This window comes from Anopheles moucheti, chromosome 2, assembly GCF_943734755.1.
Source record: "Anopheles moucheti chromosome 2, idAnoMoucSN_F20_07, whole genome shotgun sequence".
Classification (NCBI taxonomy): domain Eukaryota; kingdom Metazoa; phylum Arthropoda; class Insecta; order Diptera; family Culicidae; genus Anopheles; species Anopheles moucheti.
In genome coordinates this window covers 41,019,943-41,044,481 of record NC_069140.1, presented here as the reverse complement: position 1 = coordinate 41,044,481, position 24,539 = coordinate 41,019,943, and the positions used below count along the sequence as shown (strand labels likewise).

Genomic DNA, 24,539 nt, shown 5'->3' with positions numbered 1-24,539 from the left:
TTCGCGCCATAAACAAAACGCGAAAAATTGCATCCATCGCTCTTCTTCGCAACAAGCTCACCCACCAAAGCGACCCAAACAAAACAAACAAAAAACCTTTCGATCCATTTAAAGCTTACTTTAAGCGCAAGCAGCAGCAGCAGCAGCAGGCAATAGAGAAAACACCAAGCAATACGAAACAAAATAGAGTGCACGGATGGAAGGCGTACTTCCGTGGGCTGGTTTGGGAGCGTGTATGCGTTTTTGTGCAGGAATGTGTCAGGAATGACGAAATGCAGGCTCAAAAAGTCAGTTTCGCAGACAAAGTTTGATTGATATTGTGTAGCCGAGAAATCGTGAAAACGTGTTCGGAAGAAGCGACAGAAACTGTTGCCATTGCTGAAAACTATTTCCGGTTGCCTGAAGTATTCGGCAACCGGACGTGTATGCATACGGGGTGTATTACGATGTAAAGCTCCGATCACCAGCGTCACACATACATATCAGATAAATAGAAAAAATTGTAGCAGCTCACTGCATATTGCATGCAAGCGTAAATAGGAACACTCAACTCGCGAGTATAAATTATCTGCGTGAGCCTAGCGTTATGCGCAGATTCGCGATGTCACAGATTTATGTGATAGAATAAAAATTAGCTCTCTTGCTTCTTGACCAGCGAACCGATAGCACGTACGTATACCACATCATCCGAAGGACACATTTTCCGCTACCATCGATCCTCCAAACTGGTGACCCCGACCGTTCGATTGAACAAACATCCGAAGAAGTGAATTCCTGCACGAGAATACCGCGTAGTGAACGACCGAAACCGCGAAAGATTCCTTTTGTCTCATAGAACCGTCACGTTATTAAGTGTGCCGCGATAATTATCACCCCGTGTACGCGTAGGTTACCGCACTCTTAGTTTTGCTAAAATGCCCGAGACAACGATCGACACCAAGCCGAAAGAGGAAGCAACCCAGATCGCCGTTACGCACACAAAAATTAACTTTCCGGATTTCGATTCCGAAGACGTTGAGACGTGGTTCGTCTGTTTAGAAGCAGCATTTTATGTCAATGGAGTTAAGCTAGATCGACATAAATTTAATGCTGTAATCGTTGCACTTGGCACTCGCGCGAAATTCTTCCATTCCGCCATCGCAAAATGCAATAGATCGGAAACGTCCGACAGATACGATACGATGAAGAATGCTGTCTTGGAATATTTTCGGCCGACGGAAAACCAACGATTAACAAGCCTACTTTCCGGCGTTTCATTAGGCGATCGGAAGCCTAGTATGCTCCTTTCAGAGATGCGCCGTCTGGGCGGAGAGGGATGCTCTGATAATGTCCTTGCTAATATATGGCTGCGGGCTTTGCCGATCACTGCACGTTCCATCATCGTCGCTATGCCGTCAGTGTCATTAGATGATCAAGCAAAGGTAGCAGACAAAATCCTCGAAGCTCCGAGTAGTGTAACGTCTACCCCAAGTGAAACGAGTGCAAGTGCATGTGCAACCATAAGCACGTTAGAGGCTCGCATCGAAGCTCTCTCACGCCGATTGGATGAAGTTCTAACAGCTGATCGATGCTGCTCATTTTCGGAAAGAGACACACACACACCATCCCGATCTAGACAGCGACACGCGTCGGGATCAAGGCAATCATGGGGACAACGAACCTCAAGTCCAGTGCGATCACGCACACCATCGAGAGCACCGCGCCGATGGCTCTGTTGGTTTCACTATCGCCATGGAAACAAGGCTGAAAAGTGCGAGAAAGAGCATCCTAACGATACGTCCACCAAGTGCATTTTTTTCGAAGAGCGTCTGCCGGTTTACTCCCGAAAAAAGTAGTTCGTTTCTCTCTTCGAAACACAAACCATCCCGAATCGCTCACGAACGATTATTCATCCGATAACGCAAGCACCAGCTATTATCGAACGCCACGCATAATGCACACCAAATCACACACTACACTCAGCACCAGCTCACCTTTAAACTCAAGCACTACTCACCATGAGAAAAATACCAGCATCAAGCTGAACCGTATGACCCGTGAACCGCACGAAAACATTGATCGCATTTTTGTTAACGATCACAGAACGCACAGTAAATACCTAATCGACACTGGTGCGGAGATTTCGGTAATACCACCATCCTACAGAGAAAGGATGAACCCTACGCCGACACGCAAGCTTTTTGCTGCAAACGGTAGCCAGATCGCTACTTATGGCACTAAAAATATCACACTCGATATTGGATTGAACCAACAGTTTACCTGGCCTTTCACTATTGCTGATGTTGATTCGCACATAATAGGAGCAGACTTTCTAAAACACTTCGACCTGCTCGTAGATATCAAACGCGACCGAGTGATAAAGAACGTAAACAGCACAGCATCTCTTTCCGTAGCCACATGCAGTGCCTCCGACAGGTTTACACAAATACTGAAAGAATTCAGCGATATTACGATACTCAACCTGAAAAGTCGATCGACAAAATCGAACGTTACGCATCAAATCTTAACGAAAGGGCCACCCATTTTTTGCCAACCACGCAGACTACCAATAGACAAATTGAAAGAAGCCCAAGCGGAATTTAAATTTATGATAGAACAAGGTATTTGTCAACCTTCAAAAAGCTCATGGGCCAGTCCATTACACATGGTTAGAAAATCAAATGGGAAGTGGAGACCGTGTGGAGATTATAGAAACCTGAACGCAGTAACAGAACCGGACAGATACCCGATACCACACATTCAAGACTTCGGTGGTATATTACACGGCACAAGCGTATTTTCCTGCATAGATCTCCAAAGAGCTTACCATCAAATCCCTGTTGCGGAACAGGATATACCGAAGACAGCGATAACCACCCCATTCGGTCTGTTCGAGTTTCGTTATATGACGTTCGGATTAAGAAATGCCGGTCAAACACTACAAAGACATCTCCATTCTATTTTTCGCGATCTACCGTACGTTTTCCCGTATATCGATGACCTATGCATCGCTTCGTCGAATGAAGAACAGCACCTGAAACATCTACGAACGGTTTTTCAACGCCTAAGAGAAAACAGTTTGACCATCAATGTAGAGAAGTGCCAGATAGGTAAATCTTCAGTAATTTTTCTCGGTCACGCGATCACACCAAATGGTATCAAACCAAATCCCGAAAAAATCCAAGCGATTCTTGATTTTCCACGCCCTAAGGTTGCAAAGCAGTTAAAAACATTCATTGGAACGATAAATTTCTATCGACGTTTTATTCCACATGCAGCAAGTAACCAACAACTTTTGCAACAGATGATTCATGGTAACGTTAAGAATGACCACACACCGCTAAAATGGGACAACAACACCGAAACGGCCTTTTTGAAATGTAAGGAAGATTTAGCTAATGCGACACTCCTTGCACACCCTTCGCCGCAAGCAAATTTGTGTTTGCATGTGGACGCGTCAAATGTAGCAGTTGGGGGCGCACTACACCAAGTAACTAACCATGGCCTCGAACCTCTGGCATTTTTTTCAAAAAAGTTGACACCAACGATGCAGAAGGCTAGCACGTACGATCGCGAGCTTTATGCAATGTACGAGTCGGTACGATACTTTAAGGACCTTCTTGAAGCACGTGTTTTTTGTATTTACACCGATCATAAGCCACTCGTGACAGCTTTCCTCCAACGACCTGAACGAGCCAACCCTACACAACAGCGTCGATTATGTTTTATAAGCGAGTACACAACGGATATTCGTCACATTCCAGGGGAAGGGAACAATGTTGCAGATATGTTAAGCCGGATAGAATCCATCTTTTCCGAACCCATCGACTACGTCCAAATGGCGGAGATGCAACGAACGGATGCCGAAATCGCCGAGTTTATCCAACAACCTCCCGCAGGCACCACGATTCGTGTGAAACCTTTCATACTTCCATCGAAACAAGGCACATTGTATTGTGATGTGTCAACCCCTGAGATTCGTCCTTTGGTCCCGAAAACACTCCGTAAGCAAATCATCGCCAAAATACACCACATTTCGCACCCTGGCATCAGAGGTACAACACATTTGGTGAGTAAACGGTTTGTTTGGCCATCCATGAGGAAAGATTGCAGGAACTTTGTCACCACCTGCATTCAGTGCCAAAGAAACAAAGTAACCAGGCACAACCTCACCAAACCGGAACAGATTACCGTACCACCAGATCGTTTTCATCACGTACACATGGACCTGATTGGACCTCTACCTCCTTCAGAAGGCAATATGTATTGCCTTACAATGATTGACAAATTCACCAGATGGCCAGAGGTTGTACCACTACCCAACATGACAGCAGAGACGGTATCCCGAGCATTCATCGCAACCTGGATTGCGAGATTTGGAGTACCAGCTAAAATCACCACCGACCGCGGCAGGCAGTTTGAAAGCGAGCTTTTCAAAAAGCTATCTGAAACACTGGGCATCGACCATTTAAAAACATCCCCTTACCATCCACAGGCAAACGGTCAGATAGAACGTCTTCATCGCCAATTGAAAGCAGCCCTCATTAGCCATGATCGAGCCAGATGGACAGAAGCACTCCCGTTGGTGTTGTTAGGGATGCGCTCCACGATTAAGGACGACCTAGGAGCAACGGTAGCCGAGCTGACGTATGGCACCAACTTGCGTTTGCCTGGAGAATTTTTTGAGAATAGCAGTACTGTCCCTAACCTAACACCCGAGTTTATTTCGAATCTTAGAGCTATCATGAGACGATTGAAACCCATCCAAACATCCAATCATGACACTAACAGAAAAACCTTTGTAAACTCTAATCTGCAGTTTTGTAGTCACGTATTTGTACGCATAGATAACGTTAGACCGTCCCTCACGCCACCTTACGACGGTCCATACAAAGTATGTAAGAAAGGAAAAAAGACTTATACAGTAGAAATTAAGGGTAGGAAAACGGCAATCTCGATTGATCGCCTGAAACCAGCATTTTTGAGTGAATTCACCAAGCCACTCGCCAAACATTGTGATCAAAAAGATGTAACTCCCAGACAGCCGTCGTACCAAACCCGTTATGGCAGGAATATTTTTCGTCCACGAAAAAATTAAAGAAAGGAGGATGTGATGTAGCAGCTCACTGCATATTGCATGCAAGCGTAAATAGGAACACTCAACTCGCGAGTATAAATTATCTGCGTGAGCCTAGCGTTATGCGCAGATTCGCGATGTCACAGATTTATGTGATAGAATAAAAATTAGCTCTCTTGCTTCTTGACCAGCGAACCGATAGCACGTACGTATACCACATCATCCGAAGGACACATTTTCCGCTACCATCGATCCTCCAAAAAATAATACAAACAAAAAACTCTTCCACTATTCTGGCATTGCTGGCAAACAAGATTGGGTAGGTAAACAAACAAATAGAATGGTGAACGGTCCCTGAACGGTATTGGGGGAGGATGGTGTCCCCCAGCATATCCCAACCATCACCATCGGTCAGTTTTCCAGCGGGAGCCCTAAAAATCGTGCTTTACCAGTTCATCTGTACGATTTCAAACAGCGATGGAAAGATGTGCGCCACCTTTTTTTTTGTTTTCTCACCCCCCAACAAAAAAAAAGACCCACCGACTATTGGCAATAGTAGAATTCCCCGTGCGTATAATGTGCGGCACAATTCACCTTCTTTCTCGTTGTTGTCGGTAGTGTTTATATTTTTGGTGCTTTATTTATTCATCCAAATCGCACAATCTTTTATTCAGACGTTCAGAAGTTTTCCCCGAAGGATACAGACCACCCCGCACTGGGCATTTGCGTACGTATGCGAACTGTGAGCAGGCAACAACGACACACCACATAACAATATACCTTTTGGGTTCTACTGCTGCTCACTCCCAACTTTTGAGGGAGAGCGTTACCACAAAAATGGGACTATTTTGGGGCTGGTAAAAACTTTAACGTCCAAACCTTGACCAACAAAATTTGGTGTTTTTATTGTTGGTATTTGTTCTCTTTTCTTTTTTTTTTTGTTGTAAAAGTGTCCTCGGAATTTCTTGTCCAAAAGCTGGAAGTTTTATTCCGGATAGCATAGCTTCTCAAAGTTATTAAATTTCTAATAATATTTAAGATGTTCGCAGCAGTTGATCAACGCAAATTTCGGCGAACAAAACGCTGTAATTCTTTGAGCTGAAAACGATTGCACTTAATAAATTCGCTTCTGGGAATACCTTCCACAGTCATAATTTGCAGCGCCAATTATAATCCAGTTTAAAATAGCGTTGTATCTGCGATGTTGTGACTTACAGGACGAACTTTAATGCTGAATGTCGATAAAAAACGAATATTCTTGTATTCAGCATTACACACATACACCCACACACATCCATGCATACATTCATGGAACGCAAGCTCTGACATGACTATGGTGAGTTTACAGACTGCGATAGCGATTATCCATCCCATATAGCATGATCCTCTCATCAGAGCAGAGCGGATGGGCTATTGTAGTGACGTTACCACGTCGTACTCTTCCCGGTTTGGTTGAAAACAATGTGACTAAAAACAGAACATCCTTTTTTTTTTGCACTCTCTTTCCCAACTGAAAGCCATCATCCTACAATCGTTTGCCGTGTCCGGTAAGGACTGCCGAGACGAGACACGAAAAGCCGTTTTGGTATGCACGGGACTATGGATGGATGATGATGCTGCCATTTGCCCGCCATTTTCACATGACCAGCAGCGGGAGAAGTTTAACTCCATTGTGGTTTTTATTTTTGCATTTATATGTTTCCATCGTTTGTACGAAGCGATAAAAAAAAAGTACTACAGCAACTCTGGATGAGGGAATTAAGCTTGAACAAATAAACCGCCAACCGAGAGTTGGATTTGACGAGCAGTATGTGAAAATTACATTGCCTCGAGGATGTTCCAGGACACCATTAGTGTGGGTTTGGGGTTGCAGGCTATTCTGTGAGGGGTCGACAATTTTCCCCTTATTTTCCAGTGGAAGCTTTCAGGGAAAAGCTAGTCGAGATACTTTTAACAATCAGGATTTTTATGTTTGAATGTCCTAGCGAAGGGGGCGAGTATAAAACTTATGCCAGGGCGGAAGTTTAGGAAGCTTTTATTGTGGTTGATTGTGGTTAATGTAATTGGCGCTCTAGGAAATACCCAGCCCACTGGTACCACTGGATCGATGTAATCCGAAACTAATGATCAAAAAAGTCTTGCAAACAATTTTGATTTCAACCAAATTTTAACATTGAGTTTACTTAAAAAAATATTGATTCTTTTAGGTGTGGTAAAACAATAACGCCCTACACCATTATGGAAATGAAAATGGAACTCGTCGTGTTATGTGGTAGTAAGGTAAAATATGATAAATCGCTTTCCAACAGGTACGCTAACACCACGAACAAATACACGTTCGCCGAACGGCCCGACTTTTTAATCTACCTGGACTTGATTTATCTTCATTATCGTTTCATAATTTAGCTAAATCAACGCCATTGCGTCACTATTTAATTATCGAAATCAGCAACGTCGTTAGCAGCACCCCAGGCGGGAAGGACTAAGGGGTTACTGCTTTACAACTGCGTTTTCTTTCTGTCAGAACCAACAGCACACTTACTCTTCTAAAAAGGCAAAAGGCGGCGCTTTCCTTCATTCATCCATAAACGCACGACCAAAAAATCCAACGGCCAATTCCACGCGCGCGAGCTCCCATGCTTAACGCAATTTTCATTTGCTCCTCGTCGTTTGACCGTCGTCAGTTGGTTTTTCGTTTTCTTTTAAGCTTCACAGCACAGTTCACCACCCACGAGTAGCTGTGTGACCTTGTGGTTCGGTACCGAAAACGCGCACTGCTAGTAAATGACTCAGGCGCTTTCATGAAAATTCTTCCAATGGTAACCACCAATAGAGGCGGCCAACTCTGCATACTAAACATCAAGAAAGAAAAAAAACACACACACACCAAAACTAAATCCTACACCGAAAAGGTGTACGAATGAGGGATAATGAAAGCAAAAGATGAAGTCTGAGTGTTTCCACTTTTATTCAAACGCTCCCGGTCGGAGGAAGGTCGAGCAAGATTGGGCAGGACCGCCCGCACGGCACAAAGTTTTTCATTGTCCACCGGCGGTACCAGTGTGGTACACAAATTGCTTTAGCCACAGTACACCCGTACAGCCCCTTTAGCAGAGGATTGGACCTTTTTTTAGGATCCGCGCACTTTATCACAGCACGGTTGGAAAGTGGGAGAGCGAAACATTCTACCGAATGGACAGCTCTCGCTTAGTAACACCGGCTTCAGCTGGAAAACGTGTGAAAGGCACGCAAATTCTATTGATTGGATATGTATAATGGTAACGTTTTAGTGAAATGGTGTAAGAAATTTGAATGTCCTTTTTTCTTACGGAGTAAAGCTTTTTACTTGCTTTGAGAGGAGTGTGGCATGTTGTAGCTTTGAAAAAAAAAAGCTCTAAAGCTGTTTACGGATTAGGTTTACATGTTTTTACACAACATGTAGAATGCTATGATGTGTATAAAATAGGAGTTACAGAAAAGTAAATTAAACGTATCAAACATAAACACTGCACGAATCAATAAAAAAGGGTTTTCACAATATTTTGCACGTGCTATATTCGTTGACACGAACAGGTTCTCCTAAATGTTTTTAGATCCCTCCAGATTTGAAGATCGAAACGACGAACCGAAAGCATGTATATGGTACAAATTCTCGATAACTCATTGAGTTTAAATTCTTTTCTTAAATTTAAATTTTAAACTCATTAAATTTTTTAAACTCATCTTTTAAATTTAAAAACGAAAAACCTTTTAAAATAGATTAACAAATTTTGGAGAAGAACAGAAAAACGGTGTGCAAACATTGTAAATAAAAAAGAATGAAGCTCCTAATCTTTCCTCTCCCCCAAAAGTCACTCATCATTGACTGGAATTGATTCTCTGCGTTCACATAATTTTGCCACCAAAAGCTCCCCACACACAACTGCTTTGGACCATTTATCTCAAAATGGATAAAATTTGTAAACAAACTTCATCCGATTAGTTGTCTGCCAAGGGATACTAGAAACAGAGAATAACAGAGCTCATAATAAGAAAATTGCAATCTTCTATCATGAATGTGAGTTAGGAATTACTTTATCCAGCGTGAAGTAAGAGCGTCGGTTCAGCAGCAACCGTTTTCTCTGGAGGCGTGAGAAAAGTCCAGGGCAAAAACAAACCACACACTGATTGTGGTGCGCGCATTCAATGGCCAAAGTTCAATCCCGACGAATAAATGTATTACGCTGGAATTTCACAACACATTTTCCACCGGTTTCCGTTACTGTGTGGAGAAAACTTTACCATTTTCCTGCTGATGTTGATGAGAAAACTCGTGCGTATACGCAACCACATTCATATGTGACACATACAACGCAAATGGATGTGCTTGTGTGTGTAGACGTTTCATCACATTTAATTAATACAACTACGCGATAGAAGCTCCTCCTATGTGACTCACCGAAAGCGAAGGGTAGAAATAGGTTTCTATCATTGAACTGATCCGAAACAAATCTTCGCGATAAGCATCATTTTTGCCACCACAAAGGAGCTTTTATCATCATGCACCGAGGTGTCGTGGCTACTGGAGCGGTATCAATCAGTGGGGAAAACTTTTCTCTTATCGCTACAGGAGAAAACGATGCCCCCCGGGGGGTAGGCTTACCATTTTTCTTTCTCATGGTCTCTAATCATCATTCGAGCCTTCCCTTTTAGGTTCAAATGTAAACAGCACTGTTGAATCGATGAAGCAATCGAACGTGACCGTAAATGTGAAGTTTAAATTAAAAAATTGGATTGGAAGGAAAAAAAGGACTAGCGAATTAGACGAAATTCTAGGGCGGAACACGCATTAATGAAGAAGCTTTTCGATGGGTTTTCTGGTTGTTTTATATCAGCGTTAATGTGCATTATAAATGTGGGGTTTTGAAGATTGACCCTTCGATAGTATTTAGAAGCGATGCAAACTTACTTAAGAAAGGTTCGCTCAAAATAATTTAGAAGATAGGCCCGAATAATAACAATTATTATTTAATCCACATCAGCATGCCCAGCAGCATCGTTTTGCTGGTTAACATATTTCCATATTGCACGAAATGAGCAACATAGTCTGCTACCAATTACAGAATTATTTGTAACCTTACATTAACAAGAAAGACTGTTGGAAAATTAATTTGCGTTACACTGCACACAACGCACACGCGTACCTACGTGTATCGGCCATCATACCCTGCGCGCTACAACTAGCATATGATTTATGATCTACATCATCGCCGTCATTATGGGCGCTTCTCCCATCGGTCTGGGTGGTGTGTTCTGGCTTAGCTGTCGGGAAAATGGTGGCAATTTAACTTTGTGCTTCTGACATTTCGAACCAAATTTCTTACAACACTCACACATCGCCAACCAATTTGCCGCGAAAGAATGTATATTTTATCAAGCATCAGCGAAGAAAAAAAAATCAGGCAAAAAGAAACTCCAAATTCCAATAAAAAGAGGAAGAAGAGGAAGAAACGAGCTATAACTGCCTTGCAATATTATATGCTAGCAAAGGTCGGGGTGGTAAGGATGAAGCACATTGACTTAATGACAGTTTTATCGCTTGTTCAACGCTTGACACCGACGAACCATCGGGAAAAAGATTTACGATGTGTTTTACTTCCACTGGCAGCCATCAAGCAAGCGACTTCCGACCACCATGGGTAGGGAAAACGAAAACCGGGAAAATGGGAAAATGTTTGATGCTCACTCTCATTAGGCTGGTAGGGGCTGATGAGAAGGTTTGTCGATGATGGCTTTTCCGTTTTTTTATTGTACTTAGTGAGGCAGTATTACATATAGCTTAAGCAAAAATAAAAAAATACGGGACGGCAGAGCCTTTAATGGAAATTTAATATTTTTTAAGCAGACAACATTACAATATCTTCTTTTATAAGCAAGCTCAATTGTAACCCTTGCTTTCCATTGTTTCAATAAAGTCTAAAATAAAATGTCGAATGTTATCTAACGCAAGCAAATCACAAAACCTGAACGATCGACAAAGCGATCTGATCGTGGGTGCAGTTGCATACGAAATTCAAATCCAACTGCATTTTAAAACATCGACAGAATTGTGGCAACAAAACTCTTGCCATACCGACCCTACTGAACGAAGCACTGCCACGCTCGATTTGGAAGGTCTGTTAAAACCCACGTTCCGTTCATGTAGGCAACGTACTACCGGCACGAGAAGCCTCTCGGCTTGTAGAACTGCTTGAGATGGTTCCAACAAACTGCTCTCCCTTGCATGATACTGTCCCTCCTCTAAAAGCTAGTGATTTTATTAAACAGAATATTAAAATGTGTTGATTACTTAACAACACGCCTGACGTCACCAATCTTGCAGTTTAACTCATCGGAGAGAACGGAATTAGTAAAGCAAGATGGCTGAATAATAGTCGCAATCTGAATCTAACCACAAACAAATGTTTCAAATCTTATTCTTGAATGCACGTAATTGTTTTCAAGAAAAGGAAAGGGATTCCATACACAAAATATCAAAGCCCCCCGGTTAACTCATCAAGGAACGCACGCTGGGCAAACAGAACTTAACCAATCGCCGGCAGTGATTGCGGCTGCATATTTTATTTTTCTCCCCTCCATAATCAAAGTAATGAAAGATGATGGGGCTTTCTTCTCTGCAGGCACATGTTCTGTTTATGTTCGCTCCAAGTACCCACCCTGCTGCGGGTATACTTTTCTTCCGTTTCCATAGCAAATCTACATTCTATTTCTCAGCAATAGGAAAACGGAAAACGACTCATGCAAAGTATGGCTCTACGAGGTGGTAGTTACTACTGATTACGATTGCTTTTCCAATTGCTATTAATAGGACGTAACTTCAAACGAATGAACAGACATTCGATGGAGCTAATCAAACGTCTAAGCGACAGTATCAAGATAAGCACCAGACGGCATTTTATATCATTACGAAAGGTCACATACACAACGCCCTCATGGTTCGAAAGTTGAATATTTCTTTGAAAACAAGTCTCGTATACTTAGTTCAGTTTTATTATCCCTTCGGAGTTGTGTGTCTTTACTGCCCTTTAGTACTCTCTTTCAAACAGAAATCTACCACTAGCCTGTGAGTTAATTGTGTCTGCTTGTATATAATTCATTGAGCTGCCCAACCTTGATTTTCATCAGTAAAAACATACAGCCAAGATGGAGTCCAATCGAATCCTAATCCATCATTAAATCGATCGGTAATTAACCCTACCCGATATGTCCACAGCCCATTCTACTCATTTTGGTCTGTTTTTTCTCCTGTGTCGTTTTATTTCTTCAACTACGAAGGACATTTAAAAGGCACGGAACGGTAGACCTTTTTCTACCGCTTTCATTCGTAAAATATTCTTCGAATTCCGGCTAATGTCCTTTAACTTGATTTAGAGCATCCGATCAGTAAGTTTAACCGCAAGAATGGACGATAAAATCCACGCCACCGACGGAAACTAATCAGGATTCGATGGTAAAGCAGTGACGTGACGGAAGAATGGTACCATTTATCGACCCACCTCCGACTGACCATAAACCGAAAAAAAAACGCCGTGTTTTATATTACTGATAATTTTTTCATGCATAATGGTTAGAACATTTGTATTCAACTGGCATTGTTCGCATTCTAATATTTCTACCCAAGCCAGCACACCTCCATCACGTCCTATACCCAGGTGCCTATATTAATCTTACAAATGCTTCATTTTCTTCTAAGCATTCTGGCATCTGTTTCGATTCCAAGCCGCATTTCATATGGAACCGACCACATTTTCTTCCAGCGTTTCACCGCTTTTGTGGAACGTCCTTTCGTCCTTCCTGCTTTCCAAACAAAGTAATTCTGAATTAATGAATGAAGTTTTTGAACCGTATGCCCTCATTAATTGTGGCAGCCCCTATAAACGTGTGCCTACATTAAATACAGTAAAGATTATAATGATTGCAAACAAGCGAATTTAGAAAGGTTACCAACATTGAAACATTATGTAGTAAGCTAGATTAACGCAAACTTATTTCAACAGCAGAAAGTATCCTCAAACCTCTTAGCTATTTGCTGTTAATTGTGAGTTTTCATCTATCCCAAATACAAAATCAGCATAAACCTTGTGATTGCCGGTTATTCTGTGATCTCAGGAAATTTCTTCATCCAACACACCTGTCTGAACTGACAAAGTAAGAATCTTATAAAGCTTGTATATAGGCCGAAGGCCGTTGAGACGTCCACAACTGATGAAAACGTGTTAGTATGGAAGAAGTATGCTCAGAAGGATTTTGAGTATGGCTATTGTGGGGAAGGACATTATAGTTCAAAAGGATTCTTGCAGCAGGTAAGTACCAAGAAGACAACAGTAAGCAAGTATGTATACATTACATTATATACGAATGTACTGGTACATGATGCAATACCTTGTCTGTTATCTTATTTTAAAATTTGAACCGAAGCTATAATCGCCTAGAAAGGAAAGACAACAAAACAATAGCTTTTAAATATTTCAACATTTGACGAAGCAAACTCATGGCACCTACTATTTATTATTTATCTAACACGATAAATTACCAACAACTCCAAATTCACTATTGCAAAAGTGGAGTTTATTTTACATTTTTTCATTTCTGGTAAAAACACAATTAATCGCAAATAAACCAGAACAAATATAACAGCTGATTGATTGAGGTGGCATTTGATTGAAATTCAGCACTCGACATATCCAATATATACACGAAACAAAATCGACACTCATGGGGTTTACCACGAGCAAAGAACAATCAAACAAACGGCACTTGAAAGAAACGGGAACAACGAGATCTACCAGTTCCGAAATAATACCGTGTTTTCGGGGCTTCCTTTTTTCCGTGTTCGACAAGTGAAACAGTGAAGACAAGTGTATCACCTAGCAGCATCTATTGCACAATTGCCACCGTTTGGTTACAAGGGTGAAAAGCTTTCCCGTATTCTTTGCATAGCAACTGGTGTATAGGTTATACCTATTTACGATCGAATATTCGTTTGCCAATCAAAATCACTTCTTGTACAGATTTGTAACCGTAACTGTAACCTTAACTGATGCTTTAGCTAGCAATCGAGTCTATTCCAGGATCGATAGGAAACACACACATACACCTGAGAGATATTATGTTCTTCCTCCCTCGATCTTCCTATCTCCACAAAGTTGTATGTTTCCGCATATAGATACCTTAACTGACTGGTGGTTCAAGTGTTTCAACTTCGACGTGGAATAGTGTTCCTTGTAAGCTCATGTTCCATTCGGCATCACCATCATCATTTCGGCCGTCGATGATGATTTTCTCGAACCTTTAACACATTGATGAGCACGAGCAAAATTATGCTGCTTCTCATTGTACCTACTGCTGACTCTGGACTGGCTAGCGAAGCTACAGCATACCTCTCATTATCAGTCTGCTTTGTGGAGCACACTTGGGCACCATCCAGTGATTGTTGTACAAACCACTGCCTTCTCCATTCGCTCCCAATTATCCGCGCTCCGGAAGCATAAATGTACCCAACACGCTTCAATACCACACCATCGTTTGCTTCAAACAACATAAAAAAATCTCAAAAGCATGAGCAGAAATAAGCACAACAGAAGATAGCAACAAAGCATGAAATCGCATCATTAGAGCGTAACAGTATTGATGGCAAGTTTGTAGCATGATAATGTTTTAAGAAGCTTATTACATAGAAGCTGATAAAAAATAAATGTTGCTTGTTTGTGAGGGGCATTTCTTTGCAACCCTTGTACATTGTGGATAAGCAGAATGATTTCGTTGTTTGTTAAATCACCCTTTTCGCGAACGATCCGACGTCATATTTTCATGTACCATTTATTTACCTTTACTCTTTATTTAAATTAACTAAACCATCTCCTCCATATGAACAACATTTTTTGATACTTGTGTCTAAATCGAAAGTTAATTAAAGTTTCAACCATTATGGTGGTGCTCACTATATCATGACTCACAATGGGAAAACTGGAGGTTTTACTTCCTTTCATACTGGATGAAGCGCAAACGTTTACTTTATGCAGACCCAAAAGAAAATAAAACTGCAGGCAACTCGGCCGATAGTCTGCTTTTGTGCATCGAGTGCAGTAAAAAGTAAACATAAACTGGAAACAGCAAACAGCACACGAAATCATGAAAATGCAAGACAATGCATTATCATCATCATCATCATCATCATCATCAGCCGTTTCACTCGTTCGTTCACTCTTATTCTTTCTTCAACGTAAGCACTTTTCTATTGCGATTGCAAGGTAGGAAAACGCAACCGATGGCAAGCTGACCACTGAACCGAACCTACCAACAAAAAAATCATCTCTTTCTCTTCATAGTTTTCTCTCTCTCTCTCTCTCTCTCTTTCTTCGTCTAATTCGCCCTTATCTTTCTTTGTCCTATGAAACAATTCTTTTGCAGAAGAGTAAATGCATTAAAACAAGTGCATCGTTTACAATAGGGCTGGAGGCGCACATAAAGTGGCTGACTTCGTCCCATCCCATACATGTGTGGGAGGGAAAATCACCTTAGCGAAGGTAACACCATCCGTCCCAAGGTGAGGTGATGTGTAGCCAGCAATATGGAAAGAATCGAATGCAACCGATTTCACTTCCACCATTGTAAGCTCATCCATCGCTTTCACACCCGAATGCACCGTGCTGCAGCTGTAGATGAAATATCCGGTGCAGCGTTGGGTACACACATGCACTGTGAAGTGCGTGTCTGTGGAAATAAAATGCAATGGAACATTCCAAACGAATGGAATGGTTAAATTAAATGTACACTTGCTTTCGTGTTAAATGAAGTGAACTCTTGATGCGAACTTGCAAAGCTCGGTAATCCAACTGACGAACATGGAATGTGGAACATCCTGAACTAGAGTTTGCAGAGTGTAGAAAGAGTTTGCAATTCGTTTTATTTGCCCAACGTGTCATATGTAAAATAATGTAAAATTGATATAACAAACAAAAATGAAAACGGTTTTTGTTTTTAATCTGTCACGATTCAAGAGAACGACGGTACTACAAGGCATACCACAAATAGTTATACCCAACATTTAGGTTGAAAATCAAATGACAGAAAGTTAAACGTTTTGTTAGAAACAACAGTCCAGTACATGTTCAACTATTGTGCCCAAGAATCAAGGTTTCAAGGACTTGATCCGCCACTGCTCAAAGGATTCATGAATCCTTTTGGGAGTAGTTTCCTGATTTGAATGACTCCCCATTTAAGATTCATATGAATGACTCTTCTCAAAAGATTCTACATACTGGATTTGAAAATTTATTACAAATGAGATAAAGAATATCGATGTGTTTATAGTTTTAAGACCACTGTGTTGTGTTGTCTGACGATCAGCAAGTTGCCATCGGAAATGCGGCATTGCACTTGGTGAACGAAAGACTTGTCCAATGTAAACTTCGGAATGTTTCTAGCCAGAAAACCTCAGTAGAATCGAAATGGAGAGCGTATCATATGGAGTACGGAGATAATAGAGACCGTAACATCCAAGAAAAATCAATAAACTCCGGTCCGTGCTTAACAGTTGGGCATGTCTCCCATGACACGTTAAGAATTGATTTGCATACGTACAACATGTGGATCGCTAGACAATTAATGCCAATTTAAAGGCCGCGTCACAACTAATATTCCCCAATCGTTTGATACCGAAATATGGCGATTTAAACTGACCGGTTCGTTAGTTATATTTTAAACTGACATTTTTTCTGTAGAGTTAAGTTGTCATTACGTTATTTGAACAAACACATGTAGTGTTCACTCTTTATATTAAGCATTAGAAAGAATAATTCAAAACGTAACTTAAAAAAATCGTTCTGAAAGTCCCTGCTTATCTACCCATAAGGAAGGCACAATTGTTGTGCAATACGTATAAAGCAACCCGGTTTGAACCAACCGACTGCGATCAGAAGCATTTGCTTACGGAGCAAACATACCACACCATTCCATGGCATTCACGCGATCCAAGAACTCCACTCGATTGCGGTTCACGAAACGTCGCTGCGACAGTGGAATTGAAACAAGTGGGTTTAATAAATTGATTATTTGACACTTTTCGTGTGTGAGCTTCTTTTCCCGCCCGGTTACACTCAACACGCTTGATTTCGTTTTCGTCTCTTTTCGGTTGGGTTGTTTCCCCCTTTATTTTAAACAATGCATGCCTTATTTTGGCTAACATGCATACACACAGCACACAGACTAAATGCTGGACCAAGCAATAGACAAGCAAATGAACACAGATGAACTTTTTATCGTCATATTTGTAAGCCGTCCGTAATGCGTGGATGCATATTCGGTCGTCGTGGTATGTAGAAATATATATTTTTTCAAAAAACCCCTACCAAGTCACGCACAAAAACGGACACAACCATTTCCTTGGGTCCGTTAGTTTGCTTTGTACCACAAAAAAAAGAAGTGCACTGTTATGTGTGGCGGGATTTTAGGGCCGCCATTGAAATGTTTCGACCAAACACCATACACATACACTTGCTTGTGATAATGGCGTGGCTAAGCAATTGTGCATCATCAATTCAATAAATGTGTGCCGCCTGTCGCGTGCACTGTCCGCTTCCAGATCCGAAAGGAGGCAAGTTGTCTAGCGAACGGAATATGGCACTGTAACAGTTGGTGTTGTACCAAAATGTTTCAAATGAAGGTAAATTACCCCACAGGGATATCAAAATATGGATGTATATGGAATTGCATTCATGTGCAATATTTGACCAACAGAATAGTAGTAGAAAGTAGAAAAACAAGCACCAGAAATGAGACGGTCAAAATAGATGGATTACAATAATAGTTGCCTTCCGATACTAGCACATATATGTCGGTCACAACATTTGCCCTTCCTCCAACAAACAAATTATGCTACACTGTAGCAATAAAGTAATACTATTTTATGCTCGACTGTTGTTCGCAGCGGAGTGGTTAAATGTAGCAACCCTTCCCTACGGATAAGAAGCGCCACAAACACATCCATTTTGCTGGACATCCGTGTGCCAACCAGCGCACCAACAAACATTCGCTTGTACATTCGTCCCATAGCCGAGAGCAACAGGGCAAACGATGAGGAGGAAATAGGAGGCGGTCAATAAATTGATGACGCTGAAAATTGTGGTCGCCCAGTCCTCAATTGGTGCCGCCGACACTGGACCGGGTCAGACCACTCATTCACAGAGCATAAAACACATGTCGACGACCCGCCCCTATCATTCGGATATTATACAATCCCTATAATCAACAGTTGGAGTGTAATTTGAAGAGCAAAAACGCGGTGCGAAATAATATCTATTGGACTTTAATTGTTTTGTTTGCAACATCAATATAAAATGTGGAATAAATTATGGTGTGTTCGCATTCCTTACCGGTCAATTTTATTGTAATTGAAAAGAAAAGTGAGCAGACCTGATCGACCGTCCGACATAACTTCACTAACAATACCCCCAAGAGGATCAGAAATGTGTAACGCACTTCAACCTGGGAGAGTGTGATTAATGGACGCAAGGGCTAGGAAAAACCCTCATTTTGGGACACAAAATTCAACAACGTCACCAGCGTATTTGTCCAATTTACACCACTACCGTGACGAATGATTCGTTTTGGTACGCTTTCGCCCAATAAAGCGAAGCACGTTGGCTATTGATTTCCGCACGGTGATATTCTATCGGTTGCTTTATTTTCGCCGATACATTTCGTTCGTTGACAACTTGTCATTAGTGTCGGTTGATTGGTTAACGAAAGTTTTTCTAAATACCATAACAAATGAACCACCCCATGGCGACATAATGTACAGCGGACAAGTGATCTATTTCCCGAACGTTTGCTGCCGGTTATTCCATCCCCTATGGAGACACACACTTGTTGCATGAATGTTTCGCAAGACATTTTTGTTGACTTATTTTCCTGTAATTGGCTAGACGCTGAATTATTTCGTCTGTTCCTGGTATACATTATCTGCTATTTCGGTATGGCTTTATCCTAATTTCATGGAAACTCGCGTCAGATACGAGCTCATCATATGAAATTATCTCTCGATTCGTTCCAACAAACATCATGTTTGGAATTCTAATGCTTCAAAGTTACGCATAATTGAATCAATAAGCGCACGGCTTAACACACAGAGCAAATAAAACAAATATTGATTTTCTCGTGCATTGCTCCACGACCCACTAGGAAATCCCCGGTTGTATATGTTTTCATTTCTAGAATTTCGATAGCGTTGAGCAAATGTCTCTTTCATTTTGCGTTGCACAATATTTGAACAACATAAAATAGACCGCGTTTTGCTGTCAAAACAAAGAACTACATCCAATGTGCTTGAAATCAACAATGCTGGAATTAATTACATGATTTCGTTGTGCAAATTATACACATCATTGCATATTTTACGCTCATTGATGTTATAGTGCTTACGCATTCGGATTATACCGCAAATTCCCTGCTGGAAATAGCATTCAGTGCAAACCTCGGAATAATTATGCAATAGCATCTTTCGCTAGAATTTCAACTAGTACTCCGTTTTACATATTTTTAGCTTTTTTAAAGAAAATTTAGAATAGCATCCTGCTGGATTCCAAATCGAAAAAAGGACCATAGTACAAATAATAATAACAAAATAACACACTATTTCCATACGGGAATATGGCTCATGCGTAAAATCGCAACAGACACATCAAATACGCCCCGCTAATTTGTTTTCCACTGATAAGCTATAAACGAGCTACATATAAAAACCCGTGCCGCGCCCGTTAAGAACGGCGTACCAGTGTGTTAGAAACCTCGGATCTCGCCCAGCCAATGAACGGTTGATGGTTTTCCGGCGCATAAAAGATTACCCGTCTAAAAAAACCTCGAGACAGTGGTTGAAAAGTGGAGAAAAGAAAAGCAAAATATGATGAACCAGCGATTAATAGTCCTCGCAATGTTAATGGAATGTTAGCAACAACAACAACAAAAAAGAGAACCATCCGTGGAAAGGGCAGCAAGACGGGTGACAGACCGGGGGCTGGGCTGCTCCGCTCGGAGCCGGAATCTTCGTTTCAGTACACACTCCACAATTTCCTGCCCAACAATCATAATCTTTGCCTAGAGCCGGTAGAAGGTAGGTTATTGCCCTTGAACTGGAAAAAAAGAATACGTGAAAGTCGCCCCGTGTCATCCCCACCGCACAGGAAAATGGATTATCTGAGAAAAAGCTACTCGCTCTGTTGGGCAGACTTCTTTCCAAAAAGTTGCGGCGTATGTGCGACGGCAGAAGCATTCCCGGGGTTAATGTTTTTTTTTTTCGCCAGGCAGTAAATGAGCGAGTTGTGTGACAGCATCTTAAGCTGTAGCCACCGGACCGGAATCTATTTGTCGAGCAGAATCCGTTAGAAACGCGTCAACAATTACAACGGGACGTTAGTCGTTTCATTCAGAATCTAATAAATTCTGTCCAAAAGACAATGAGCAGCTAATGTTTTATGTGCAGTAAATTCCAATTAAAAAGCAGATATTCATTTTGTTTTCACCATTGCTTAATTTTCAGAAATACTCCGATAAAAATAATCAAATACATTACAAGTAAAGAAGGTAATGTATATAAAGGTATTGTAAAACAACATATCAATATAACATAGATAACTAGAACATAGAAAACTAACGAACTACATCATTTCTAATAGGGATTTTTTGTTCAGTAAGCCACCTCCAGTGGTCAGTTCAGGCAGAGAACGCCCTAAAACAGAAGTTGTGGTGAGCTATGTGCACACTGCTGTCGGAGTAAATGCCTTCCATTACATCGCTCAAAGAGAAGCACCACCGCGTAATGATTGAGGATACGGCTGGAAGACTCCCGACTAGACCGTGACCAGAAGCACTTGAGGATAGACGCAAACGTAATAAATGACTAGCTTACCGATGGTAGCCAGCTAATTTCATACAGTAAGTAGGTCTGTAGAAAAACTAAATGAAGCAAAGGGCTGGGTATATATGAGAACCCGTATTAAAAATCATTACGGTCTTGTCCAAGTGTACAATCGAGATAAACGGAATAATTGTGAGGAGAGAACATGAACAGCACAGCTGTTAAAGAACCGTGAGTAGATTAATCACATTTCCTTTATAAATCCTAAATATAAAATATGTCTAGAAATTGTGGATATAAAAAAAACACATTCAATTTTACTATACTTTAGAAGATCTCAGGGCAAGTCTTCATCAACCATTCCAGTATAGGTTTGGTACCTTTCTTATCACGCTCACTACTCCACAAAGCAGTAGAACATCATTAATAAGAATATTTGTTTATAATCCATGACGGAAAGATGCTATATCTCATGAGTAGACTCGTGCTAGACAACTAAAGCTCAACGCTCAAAAGCACCTTAATATTTTGCCTCTTCGGTGTACATATTCTTGTGTTCCGACTGGCTGAATTGTTCTAGTGGTTGGTTTCACTCTGCCCAACGCACACCAGCGGAGAGAAAAATTGCCTTCAAATCAAATTCTAGCGTAGATTCCGACATGCGTAGTGTAAGCGCAGAAGTGGCCCACGAGTGCTCCACAAGTGGCCCAAGCACGCCACAGCACGGCGAGAAAGTGCAGAACACAGGCACACTATCGGCACAATCGCCACGCAACAAAGGCACACGCAATGCGTGAAGGAAACATCATCACACCGTCTTCAACGTCCGATGCCTGCAACAGGCCCCGGCAGCACGTAATTTGAGGATCAATCTTCAAATGTTCCACTGAAGTAAGGTGAATGAAGCAAAGGCAAAATAGAGAAGGAAATATAAATGAGAGGGACACACTGTGCATGGGGTGAAATGGAGCTAGCGTGTGGGGTAAATCCATGGCGGAATTCAGTACCATCAAAGGCCGCATACACGCACACATCTCGCACATCGGACAAAAAAAGAGGTAACTGATTGAATTACCGCGCATAGGATGAATACAAAGCTAAAGCTTCCCCCATCGACACTCTGTGTTCGTCTACGTGTGCCTTCACGTGCGCCAAAGCAGGTTAGAAACTTAGTTATAACCTCTCCCCAACAAACCCGGAGTAGACCACGACCACGAAGACGTAGACGAAGACGTGGCGTCCACTGCTACTGTAGTGTCCGAGCGCGGCGTTCCATGCCTTTGGCCACGTTTTACTGTTAGATTCAATGAACTTTTTACGCGTTCTTTTCCAACCCGTGCTTTATTCTTCTCTATTTCTTTACTCATGGTTCGCTATTCCTCTCCAGTGCTTCAAGACTGATCTTGAACGCGTACGACAAGAAAGAGAGAGAGAAAATGAGAGAACATCGTGAAGCTTTTCTGGCCCTTCTTGTACTCCTTTTTCCAGAATCTGTCCGCCATTCCACCCAACAACCCCTTGAGCAACACACTTTAGGATAAACCATTTCCTCGATGTACGATCGCGTGGACTACTTCTTCGCTATTCCACCAAGAAACGACCAACAAAAGCTAGGTGAGGATGAGACTGAGCAAGCAAAACAAAAAGTAGTTAGAGAACAGGATCTTGTACCAATTACAGCAGCGAATTATTCGACTGCGAAGAACAACCCAACACACCATGGCGAAATTGAAGATGATGATCAACAACTTTTCTCGGACCAATGATGCAGAATTGTTCATTACGTTCTCGAATTTAGACACTGATCAAGTGTTGAATATGTTCCTTGCTATAAGAAAACGACGTAAGAAACTGAATCTCGTATAGTATTTTTTTAGAGAAAAAATTGGAAAACGCTCACTAGCTGAGATTGAAACATTCACAAACAAATGAAAAAGGCATATCCGACCAGAGCGCAAAAAAATGATAGATCCATTGGGCATCCATCCATCGCCAAATTTTATGCTCAGTAGCGTAATAATGGGATGTGATGCCCATATGATTTGATCATTTTTTTTCTTAGCACCCAACTGAAATAGTTTTTCATACACCCACACACACACACGCAAAACAATAATCACCTTTTCCTATTTCTGTTCCGCCCGTTCCCGTCCGCCCTTTGGTCGGTCCGCGTGATTAAGAGAGGAGCAGCAGCAAAGATCACTTTTCTGTATTCCAATGCCGGTCCAGTTTAGCACCGATACACACTTTTCCACTGCGCTTCCGACTTAGTAGATCATCTGGCGCTGTGAGCGTGGCCACAATTGGGGATTTTCACCGTTCGATGAACTTTGTTCGATTTCCTCTATCGCAGCGGCATCCGGTTGAGGAGGTTTACGCTTTCGGGCTTGAGAGATGAAGCGGTCTGCTTGCAGGCGAGCAACACACTTGTTGTTTGGGATAAAGATTTGATGTTCTCACCTCTTCCCGCACACGCACACAAATGCAACCGGAACCGGGTTCTATACGAGATCCACAAAACGCCGAATTTTCGAAGAATTATCCAAACTTTTTTGGCGCACGGCGAAATGCTACAAACACTTCTTAAAGCTGATTTGCCACATGGGATCTATTTTGCATTCGGTGGGAGCACCAGAACAAACAAAACTTTTCTTTTTCTTGCTAGAGAGGGCACTTACGGAATCCAATCATCCAAACACTCTTCGCAGGTAAGTAAATAAATTCGCTCAATTTCACCGGAAGCAAAACTGGATAAATCTTCACCAACAGATCAACAAACTGTACGGTGCTGCTTGTCACAAAGGTGCATCAGCAGTTATTTAAACTTTCATTAACTTCAACTATCACACAACTATTCGCATATTCATCCACTACTCCACACAAAGCACTGAAACCACAACTGTTTGGATTGACTTGATTTACATACGATTCATTCTATCCACATTGCTATGCATTCAAAGAAGAGCGCTGCAATAAAATATATGCATATCAATTGCTGTACACAAAATTAAATGACACTTTTGGGCGAAGTAACCGCCTAATAATTCGACTATTCCCCAAAACCCAACTGTGTTCGCGCGGTGGCAGGAAAATCAATTTGATCGATCAACGATTATTGCATACTCGATGAGGCCATTACTATTGACACCGCCCCCGTCTCTGCTTCTTTCGTCCATTTCGTCTTCGTGACACACACGCACATCGGCCGACCCCAAACCATCTCACCGTGCCGGAAGTTCACCCCAACACCCCTCGCTTATCTTGGTACGATGATGACAACAACACAACACTTTTTGCAGCAGACAAGCACCAAATTTGTTTCCGTTGATGTTGCCGACAATTTGCCGAACGAATTTCGTTTGCCTCTGTTGACCTATTCAATGTTTTCGCTTTCGGCATTACCCCGTGCACACGAAAAGGAAGGTGCTATTAGGGTAAATACTGGGAAACCACCGTCACGGCACCACGGTCGCCGAACGCATGAACATCGTTTGGACAGAGAGTACCATAAGGACACTATTAAAAATAGTCTCCCTTCGAGCGCTTCTTTCTGTTTTGTTGTGCTTGCATAGCATATGGTACACACCTTCT

The 24,539-nt window shown here is 41.7% G+C and overlaps 1 protein-coding gene across 1 annotated transcript in view; it reads right to left on the bottom strand.

The window, feature by feature from the left end:
- The window catches only part of LOC128299038 (maternal protein pumilio), a 104,792-nt gene extending 81,041 nt beyond the window's left edge, over positions 1-23,751 (bottom strand). Inside the window, exon 1 of the mRNA XM_053034876.1 lies at positions 23,627-23,751. The gene's annotated coding sequence lies outside the window, so the exon portion shown is untranslated. The remainder of the gene's footprint in view (positions 1-23,626) is intronic.
- Between the last annotated feature and the right edge of the window lie 788 nt (positions 23,752-24,539).